We start from the raw sequence: 9,494 nt of genomic DNA, 5'->3' as shown, positions 1-9,494 counted from the left end.
ACAATATGGAGAGCAGGAAAGATTTGAAGCCGCAGTACGAGGGCAAGTGTGGAGATGGGGGGCAAGTATGAGGAAACAGTATGGAGGGGATGGGTGCATTCACAGTATGTTGACTGAGAGAGATGGGTGCAGACACAGTATGGTGAATGGGGGGGATTGGTGCAGACACAGAATGGAGAGTATGGGTACGAATGTAGTATGGGGAATGACGGGGATGATGGGTGCAAAATAAAGACTGAGTAGTGTGGGGGGTAGCATGTGGGGGACAATGTAAGGTCACAGCCAGGGAGGGGAGGTGTGGTGAGGAGGTATAATATAGAGACTGGGTCCTATAGGGGGGACACAGAGTGAAAAGGAGAGGGCACTGTGTAAGAAGTGACAGCAATATACATAATAAAGGAGACTAAGATTATATATCTGTAGCTTTGTCACCAGGGGCCCCAAGCCGTCAGTGCCCGCCTCTGCATTTAAATATATAGTTTGTTTGCCTTGGAGTTTATTTCTAGCAGAGACCCCCTTTTTGTGTTTTGTGTGTACAATCATTATTCACATGAAGGTGTCCATAAGCTTATTTGGAGTTAAATAGTGATTACTGGGTGGTATCACCCTATTAAATAGTGGCGAGTGTTGTCATAAAACTCCATTACCCTCTCCTGAAAATCCTGTCTGTTCATTTTTTCAGGATAGTATTTGGGTGAGAAGCATTACTATCCTATCATTAGTTTGTCTTGATCATACAGTATACGTTAATGGTTAATGAATAAAATTGTTTAAATCGAATTCTCACAGAATTGCTGTATAAATAGTTTCTTGTATTTTTTTTTTTCCTGGAAGAAATAAGGATGATTTTACATGAGTCTGTATGACTCCAGCCAAAATGCGATGCCATCTACACCATCATTTATCATATACAAGTGCATCTCACAAAGTTAGAATACCATCAAAAAGTTAACTTATTTCAGTTCTTCAATATATAATATGTAAGTTTCACTTTTTGTAGAGTCATTACAGAGTGATTTAGCTCACGTGTTTATTTGTTAGGGTGTGTGCACACGCTGCGGATTCTGCTGCGGATCCGCAGCGGTTTTGGTCATGCGGCTCTGCAGCAGTTTCTGCTGCGTTGTACAGTACCATAATATCCTATTGGAAATGGAAACCGCAGTGCAGACGGTGCGGATTTTTCCACGCGGATTTGCTGCGGTTTCTAATCCGTAGAAAGAATTGACATATCAATTCTTTCTGCGGATTCCACTGCGGTTTACCATCTCCTCCATTGTAGAGGTGATAAACCACAGGGCGAAACCACAGGCTAATCCGCAGCGTGTGCACGTACCCTTAATGTTAACAGAAAACAATATTTAGCTAAGTAATGTGTCACTTGAGCAGCAAAGGACACTTGGGAAGGGAGGTCATTATTTTTTGTCTCTGTGGCTCTCTTATTATGATCACATAGAAAAACAGACCAGAATAATGTTCCCCTGGCTGCACAGACAGCAGTGGCTCCGTACAGCTGCGACACGGTACAACCAGCTCCGTACAGCAGCGGCCTCGTACAGCCGCCTCCGCACAGCAGCAGGGGCCCCGTACAGCCGCCTCCGCACAGCAGCAGGGGCCCCGTACAGCCGGCTCCACACAGCAGCAGGGGCCCCGTACAGCCGGCTCCACACAGCAGCAGGGGTCCCGTACAGCCGGCTCCGCGCAGCAGCAGCAGCAGGGGTCCCGTACAGCCGGCTCCGCGCAGCAGCAGGGGTCCCGTACAGCCGGCTCCGCGCAGCAGCAGCAGCAGGGGTCCCGTACAGCCGGCTCCGCGCAGCAGCAGCAGCAGGGGTCCCGTACAGCCGGCTCCGCGCAGCAGCAGCAGCAGGGGTCCCGTACAGCCGGCTCCGCGCAGCAGCAGCAGCAGGGGTCCCGTACAGCCGGCTCCGCGCAGCAGCAGGGGTCCCGTACAGCCGGCTCCGCGCAGCAGCAGCAGCAGCAGGGGTCCCGTACAGCCGGCTCCGCGCAGCAGCAGCAGGGGTCCCGTACAGCCGGCTCCGCGCAGCAGCAGCAGCAGGGGTCCCGTACAGCCGGCTCCGCGCAGCAGCAGCAGGGGTCCCGTACAGCCGGCTCCGCACAGCAGCAGGGGCCCCGTACAGCCGGCTCCACACAGCAGCAGGGGCCCCGTACAGCCGGCTCCACACAGCAGCAGCAGCAGGGGTCCCGTACAGCCGGCTCCGCGCAGCAGCAGCAGCAGCAGGGGTCCCGTACAGCCGGCTCCGCGCAGCAGCAGCAGCAGGGGTCCCGTACAGCCGGCTCCGCGCAGCAGCAGCAGCAGGGGTCCCGTACAGCCGGCTCTGCGCAGCAGCAGCAGCAGCAGCAGCAGGGGTCCCGTACAGCCGGCTCCGCGCAGCAGCAGCAGCAGGGGTCCCGTACAGCCGGCTCCGCGCAGCAGCAGCAGGGGTCCCGTACAGCCGGCTCCGCGCAGCAGCAGCAGGGGTCCCGTACAGACGGCTTCGCGCAGCAGCAGCAGGGGTCCCGTACAGCCGGCTCCGCGCAGCAGCAGCAGGGGTCCCGTACAGACGGCTTCGCGCAGCAGCAGCAGGGGTCCCGTACAGACGGCTCCGCGCAGCAGCAGGGGTCCCGTACAGCCGGCTCCGCGCAGCAGCAGCAGCAGCAGGGGTCCCGTACAGCCGGCTCCGCGCAGCAGCAGCAGCAGGGGTCCCGTACAGCCGGCTCCGCGCAGCAGCAGGGGTCCCGTACAGCCGGCTCCGCGCAGCAGCAGGGGTCCCGTACAGCCGGCTCCGCGCAGCAGCAGGGGTCCCGTACAGCCGGCTCCGCGCAGCAGCAGCAGGGGTCCCGTACAGCCGGCTCCGCGCAGCAGCAGCAGGGGTCCCGTACAGCCGGCTCCGCGCAGCAGCAGCAGGGGTCCCGTACAGCCGGCTCCGCGCAGCAGCAGCAGGGGTCCCGTACAGACGGCTTCGCGCAGCAGCAGCAGGGGTCCCGTACAGCCGGCTCCGCGCAGCAGCAGCAGGGGTCCCGTACAGACGGCTTCGCGCAGCAGCAGCAGGGGTCCCGTACAGACGGCTCCGCGCAGCAGCAGGGGTCCCGTACAGCCGGCTCCGCGCAGCAGCAGCAGCAGGGGTCCCGTACAGCCGGCTCCGCGCAGCAGCAGCAGCAGCAGGGGTCCCGTACAGCCGGCTCCGCGCAGCAGCAGGGGTCCCGTACAGCCGGCTCCGCGCAGCAGCAGCAGGGGTCCCGTACAGCCGGCTCCGCGCAGCAGCAGCAGCAGGGGTCCCGTACAGCCGGCTCCGCGCAGCAGCAGCAGCAGGGGTCCCGTACAGCCGGCTCCGCGCAGCAGCAGGGGTCCCGTACAGCCGGCTCCGCGCAGCAGCAGCAGGGGTCCCGTACAGCCGGCTCCGCGCAGCAGCAGCAGGGGTCCCGTACAGCCGGCTCCGCGCAGCAGCAGCAGGGGTCCCGTACAGCCGGCTCCGCGCAGCAGCAGCAGGGGTCCCGTACAGACGGCTTCGCGCAGCAGCAGCAGGGGTCCCGTACAGCCGGCTCCGCGCAGCAGCAGCAGGGGTCCCGTACAGACGGTTTCGCGCAGCAGCAGCAGGGGTCCCGTACAGACGGCTCCGCGCAGCAGCAGGGGTCCCGTACAGACGGCTCCGCGCAGCAGCAGCAGGGGTCCCGTACAGCCGGCTCCGCGCAGCAGCAGCAGCAGGGGTCCCGTACAGCCGGCTCCGCGCAGCAGCAGGGGTCCCGTACAGCCGGCTCCGCGCAGCAGCAGCAGGGGTCCCGTACAGCCGGCTCCGCGCAGCAGCAGCAGGGGTCCCGTACAGCCGGCTCCGCGCAGCAGCAGCAGGGGTCCCGTACAGCCGGCTCCGCGCAGCAGGGGTCCCGTACAGACGGCTTCGCGCAGCAGCAGCAGGGGTCCCGTACAGCCGGCTCCGCGCAGCAGCAGCAGGGGTCCCGTACAGACGGCTTCGCGCAGCAGCAGCAGGGGTCCCGTACAGACGGCTCCGCGCAGCAGCAGGGGTCCCGTACAGCCGGCTCCGCGCAGCAGCAGCAGCAGGGGTCCCGTACAGCCGGCTCCGCGCAGCAGCAGCAGGGGTCCCGTACAGCCGGCTCCGCGCAGCAGCAGCAGGGGTCCCGTACAGCCGGCTCCGCGCAGCAGCAGGGGCCCCGTACAGCCGGCTCCGCGCAGCAGCAGCAGGGGTCCCGTACAGCCGGCTCCGCGCAGCAGCAGCAGGGGTCCCGTACAGCCGGCTCCGCGCAGCAGCAGGGGTCCCGTACAGCCGGCTCCGCGCAGCAGCAGGGGTCCCGTACAGCACTGTGAATACTTCAGCCCTCCCTTTGCCCCTTTAACACCGAGTCAGGCATGTAGATGACATCACTGCCCCCTCATGTGACGGCTCAGGCCCCGCCTCGGGATGACGTCAGTGCATGACTGTGTTTTTATGAATGAAAGGAATCTGTGAGTGAGTAATTCCAGGAAACTGTAACATTACAACTCAGCAGATCTGAGCACTCCCTCCGTCAGGCACACGGCCGCGTCCGGGACCTCCAGGCCCCTCGTCCCCCAGCAGCGCAGGTAAGGCGGCCCCGACCCCCATGTGCGGCTCGTCCATGCTCTGGGTGGGGGCTTATTGTATTACACCCTGGATGGTGCGGGGGGCGCTGTGTGCGGGCACGGGGAGCCCGATCGCTGCCTACATCCGGGAGCGGCCGGGATCTGCCACCTGTGGCTCCCCGGCTGCTGTGCGGCCGTGCTGGGAGCAGTAGTCCCTCGGCTGGGGAACATTGGGGAGGCGGTGTTGTCCCCGTGTATCAGCCCAGTGGCGGCTGTTAGTATATAGTGCTGTGCGGTGTAAACATGGAGGAAGGCCTTCCCGAGGAGAACTTCCTCTGGCACAACAAGAGGGCACAGGATTGGCCCAGATGGCAATATTATGCCTTACTGTCACCCACTGGGTCCCCCTCGATAGGGGTGGCTATGAAAGAGTTAACACTTTCAGAGAATGCGCTGAAAGCAGCGATGACCCATAACGCCCCCCAGTGTAGCCCCCATACACACGATGACCAGTCCGAGCTGTCACTGGGGTCTGTGACAGCTCTGGCCGTCACCCATGTGTCGCTGCCGGTGGGTGCCATGACCCCACTCTGGGGGGCGCAGCACAGGTGGGCACGGTGTGCCAGCAGACACTGTGTCAGCCATGACAGAGGAGGGAGGCTCTCCTGGCTCCTGCTCTGTTTTCCTTGCTGATTGCTCCCAGATGAAGTCATGTTGTTCCTCGTCTTCTTCCGGAGAGGAGTGTGTGTAACATTCCTTACGTAACATTCCTGTTTTTCCTTGGGTGTTGTCTGTGTCTTATTGTCAGTAACATGCAGGCAGCGCGGAGATCTGCTGGAAGGACGTCTGGGCAGAAGCCTACCAGAGGTTGTCTCACATTCTTATTCCTTGCCAGATTTTGTTTCCGAAAATGGGAACAATCCGGAGCGCGGCGCTGAAGAATGGTGTTGGGTCTACCGGCCGCCCTCCTAGGATCCTTCTGGAATCTGGTTGTGGGAACTTCTCTATTTCCTACAGTGCAGTCAGGAAGAAGCTCATCCTGACTTATTCTAAGCTTTCATGTGTGGGACCCTTCAGTGCTCACCGGCTGTGGCTCCGGCCTCACCCTATTGCTTGTCATCACTGGAATACCATTAGTCCCTGTTCCCTTATGTGTGACCCTTCAGCGCTCACCGGCTGTGGCTCCGGCCTCACCCTATTGCTTGTCATCACTGGAATACCATTAGGCTGTGTGCACACGCTGCGGATTTTGCTGCGGTTCCGGCCACTGCAGACCCGCAGCAGTTTCTGCTGTGGTGTACAGTACCATGATTCCCTATGGGAATCAAAAACCACAGTGCAGACGGTGCGGAATTTTCCGCGCGGATTATCTGCAGTTTTCAATCCGCAGAAAGAATTGACATGTCAATTCTTTCTGCGGATTCTCCTGCGGTTTGCCATCTCCTCTATTGAGGAGATGAAAACCCACAGGGCAAAACCGCAGAGCAATCCGCAGGTAAAACCGCAGGTCTTTTGACCTGCGGATTTTACAAAATCCGCGCGGATGAATCCGCACCTAATCCGCAGCGTGTGCACACAGCCTTAGTCCCTGTTCCCTTATCTGTTCCAATGTAAGGACTGGTTTGTTGCATCACTTATGTAAACAGAAGCAGAGGGGCCCATTGATTATTGTGGGGTCTTTCTTAGTAGGGGCCCTATTCTGCAGTTTGTGTAACTGACGGAACGGACATGTCCACAGAGCCTAACACAGTGTCTATCACGGGCTCATATTTCTAAAGAAGTGTTAGACGAGTTTGAAGCCTTCTCCTATTGTATATGAAGCGGCCGTAACATTATATTCCTCTTCCTTATCTTGTTTCCGAAAATGGGAACCGTCAGCACAGTGATGTATTCCAGATTTTCTCATCCGAGAGCGTCTGGCAAATTACACAAATCACATTCTGATCACAGTGTGATCATGATGAAATCGGATTCTCTCAGAAGATGGAGAAAAACATTTCTTCATCTTCTCCATTCTGTGGAAATCGGACTGCACTGAGATGTCATCCGAGTGCAGACCAATGTTTCCCACGCACTCACTAACTTGAATGGCGGAGTGTAATCCAACTATCAGATCAAATTCGGAAATGCGATTTTGTTGTTGTTGTTTCTTTGGACAGTCTCTGTTCCGGGAAAAAATCTGACGTGCACAGCCGCATAGAGTAACATTATCCCGAGTGCGATCCAATGTCTTGTCGGATCAGTCTTGTGTTATTGAGCTGCCTTCCCTGACTGAGATCTATCACCAGCGCCATCAGTGCTAGGGGCAGCACATTACGCTGCAAGACCCAGTGTATCGATTTGGTCACGCACTGCCTCTCGCATTGCCGTCACATGCACGAGAGATCGGTCAGGGGAGCCAGGTTACAGAAACAAGAGTGACTTGTCATTCACACACAGGAGGTATGAGGCGGGGAGATCAAGTGCTATGTCCCACCTCGAAGCACTTGTGGCTCATTTGCATATGATTTAAATGCTGAATGTCTAAAAAATTGCAAAACAGATTTGTACAATTAAGGTATGACCTCATGACAGGTTGACTGTGAGTCTACACATCACCGTATTATGACTTCATGATAGAGCACACACAGTGTATGGGGCCTCAGGGTACCTCCACATATCTCCTATTCCATACAGAGGTTTTTTATGCTTGATTCTCTGTAAATATAATACAGGAAAATATAGCACAGATTTATCTATTGAGCTATTACAATGTTACAATCCGTCTCACTGAGGGCTCGTGCAGACGACCGTATTTTTGATCCGAGTGTGATCCACCTAAATTTCATGTCGTACTCTGACCAATGCTAGTCTCTGGGGCCATGCACATGTCTGATTTTTTTTCAAATCGCTGAATGCTCGAGTTTCATCTGATATTTGGATCGCACTTGGTCATGCATATTCAGTGAGTCAGTGGAAACTATTGGACTGCACTTGGATGACATCCGAGTGCAGTCCGATTTCCATGGATTGACAGAATGGAGAAGACGGAGACTTTTTTCTCCATCTTCTCATCAAAGAGAATCTCAGCACACTATGATCACTATGATTACTATGTGATCACACTGCTATGAGCACTACTGTGAGCACACTGCTATGATCACACTACTATGAGCACTCTGCGATCGCGCTACTATGAGCACTTTGCGATCACGCTGCTATGAGCACTTTGCGATCACGCTATTATGAGCACCCTGCGATCACGCTATTATGAGCACCCTGCGATCACACTATTATGAGCACCCTGCGATCACACTATTATGAGCACCCTGCGATCACACTATTATGAGCACCCTGCGATCACACTATTATGAGCACCCTGCGATCACACTATTATGAGCACCCTGCGATCACACTATTATGAGCACCCTGCGATCACACTATTATGAGCACCCTGCGATCACACTATTATGAGCACCCTGCGATCACGCTATTATGAGCACCCTGCGATCACGCTACTATGAGCACCCTGCGATCACGCTACTATGAGCACCCTGCGATCACGCTACTATGAGCACCTTGCGATGACGCTACTATGAGCACCCTGCGATGACGCTACTATCAGCACCCTGCGATGACGCTACTATCAGCACCCTGCGATGACGCTATTATGAGCACCCTGCGATGACACTATTATGAGCACCCTGCGATGACACTATTATGAGCACCCTGCGATGACACTATTATGAGCACCCTGCGATGACACTATTATGAGCACCCTGCGATGACACTATTATGAGCACCCTGCGATGACACTATTATGAGCACCCTGCGATGACACTATTATGAGCACCTTGCGATGACACTATTATGAGCACCCTGCGATGACACTATTATGAGCACCCTTCGATGACACTATTATGAGCACCCTGCGATCACACTATTATGAGCACCCTGCGATCACACTATTATGAGCACCCTGCGATCACACTATTATCAGCACCCTGCGATCACACTATTATCAGCACCCTGCGATCACACTATTATCAGCACCCTGCGATGACACTACTATGAGCACCCTGCGATGACACTACTATGAGCACCCTGCGATGACACTACTATGAGCACCCTGCGATGACACTACTATGAGCACCCTGCGATGACACTACTATGAGCACCCTGCGATGACACTACTATGAGCACCCTGCGATGACACTACTATGAGCACCCTGCGATGACACTACTATGAGCACCCTGCGATGACACTACTATCAGCACCCTGCGATCACACTACTATCAGCACCCTGCGATCACACTACTATCAGCACCCTGCGATCACACTACTATCAGCACCCTGCGATCACACTACTATGAGCACCCTGCGATCACACTATGAGCAGAGTGTGATGTGCACAGTTGACCTGATTCTCTCGGATTAGATTTTGTACGCTCCTGTGACCTCAGTTTAAAAAAAATCTATACATACGATGCCCAATGGAGTATTGCATTGGGACATTGAGTCCCTGCAGATCCTTAGTGTGGAGATCCTTAGTACAGAGGTGTACAGGATCCCTTATGCTTTCTACACACCTTCTGCATAAGATGACTGGTCCACCTAGATCTTGAGTTTCTCCTGCCATCTTGGCATGGGTCTCATCTGAGTTTATTTCTGACTGATGGTTGTCGTACGCCGCCTGGAAACCTGGACTAGAAACAAGTCTCTCACTAGCCACAGTGTAAAAGCTCTCCGCCTATAGATGGTAAAAGGACAATAGATTTGCTCTACATTTATTTTTAGACTTTGCTCATGTTTGACCTCCAATGAAAGAGAACTGCCATTGCTTCTGTGGTTGGGCAGGAGTGATCCCGTGTCTTAGATCAGAGGCCAAGGTGGATCACTACGGGTGTACAGTGTTTGATGTGTGGCTGGAGAAAACCCAGTGTTTCTGCTCGTCCGTAGATCCAC

The 9,494-nt window shown here is 55.7% G+C and overlaps 1 protein-coding gene across 3 annotated transcripts in view; it reads left to right on the top strand.

Moving 5' to 3' along the window:
* Window positions 1–4,392: 4,392 nt before the first annotated feature.
* MAFF (MAF bZIP transcription factor F) overlaps window positions 4,393–9,494 on the top strand; it is a 42,364-nt gene continuing 37,262 nt past the window's right edge. For 2 of the 3 annotated variants that reach the window (XM_073549513.1, XM_073549512.1), the window contains exon 1: window positions 4,393–4,570. The gene's annotated coding sequence lies outside the window, so the exon portion shown is untranslated. Of the gene's footprint in view, window positions 4,571–5,376; window positions 5,417–9,494 lie in introns of those variants that run through there. The other variant, XM_073549514.1, reaches the window with a different exon arrangement.

This window comes from Dendrobates tinctorius, unplaced genomic scaffold, assembly GCF_039654945.1.
Source record: "Dendrobates tinctorius isolate UK_male_01 unplaced genomic scaffold, ASM3965494v1 ptg000159l, whole genome shotgun sequence".
Taxonomy (NCBI): Eukaryota; Metazoa; Chordata; class Amphibia; order Anura; family Dendrobatidae; genus Dendrobates; species Dendrobates tinctorius.
The sequence above is the reverse complement of the archived record's forward strand: the minus strand, read 5'-3'. Positions and strand labels throughout refer to the sequence as shown.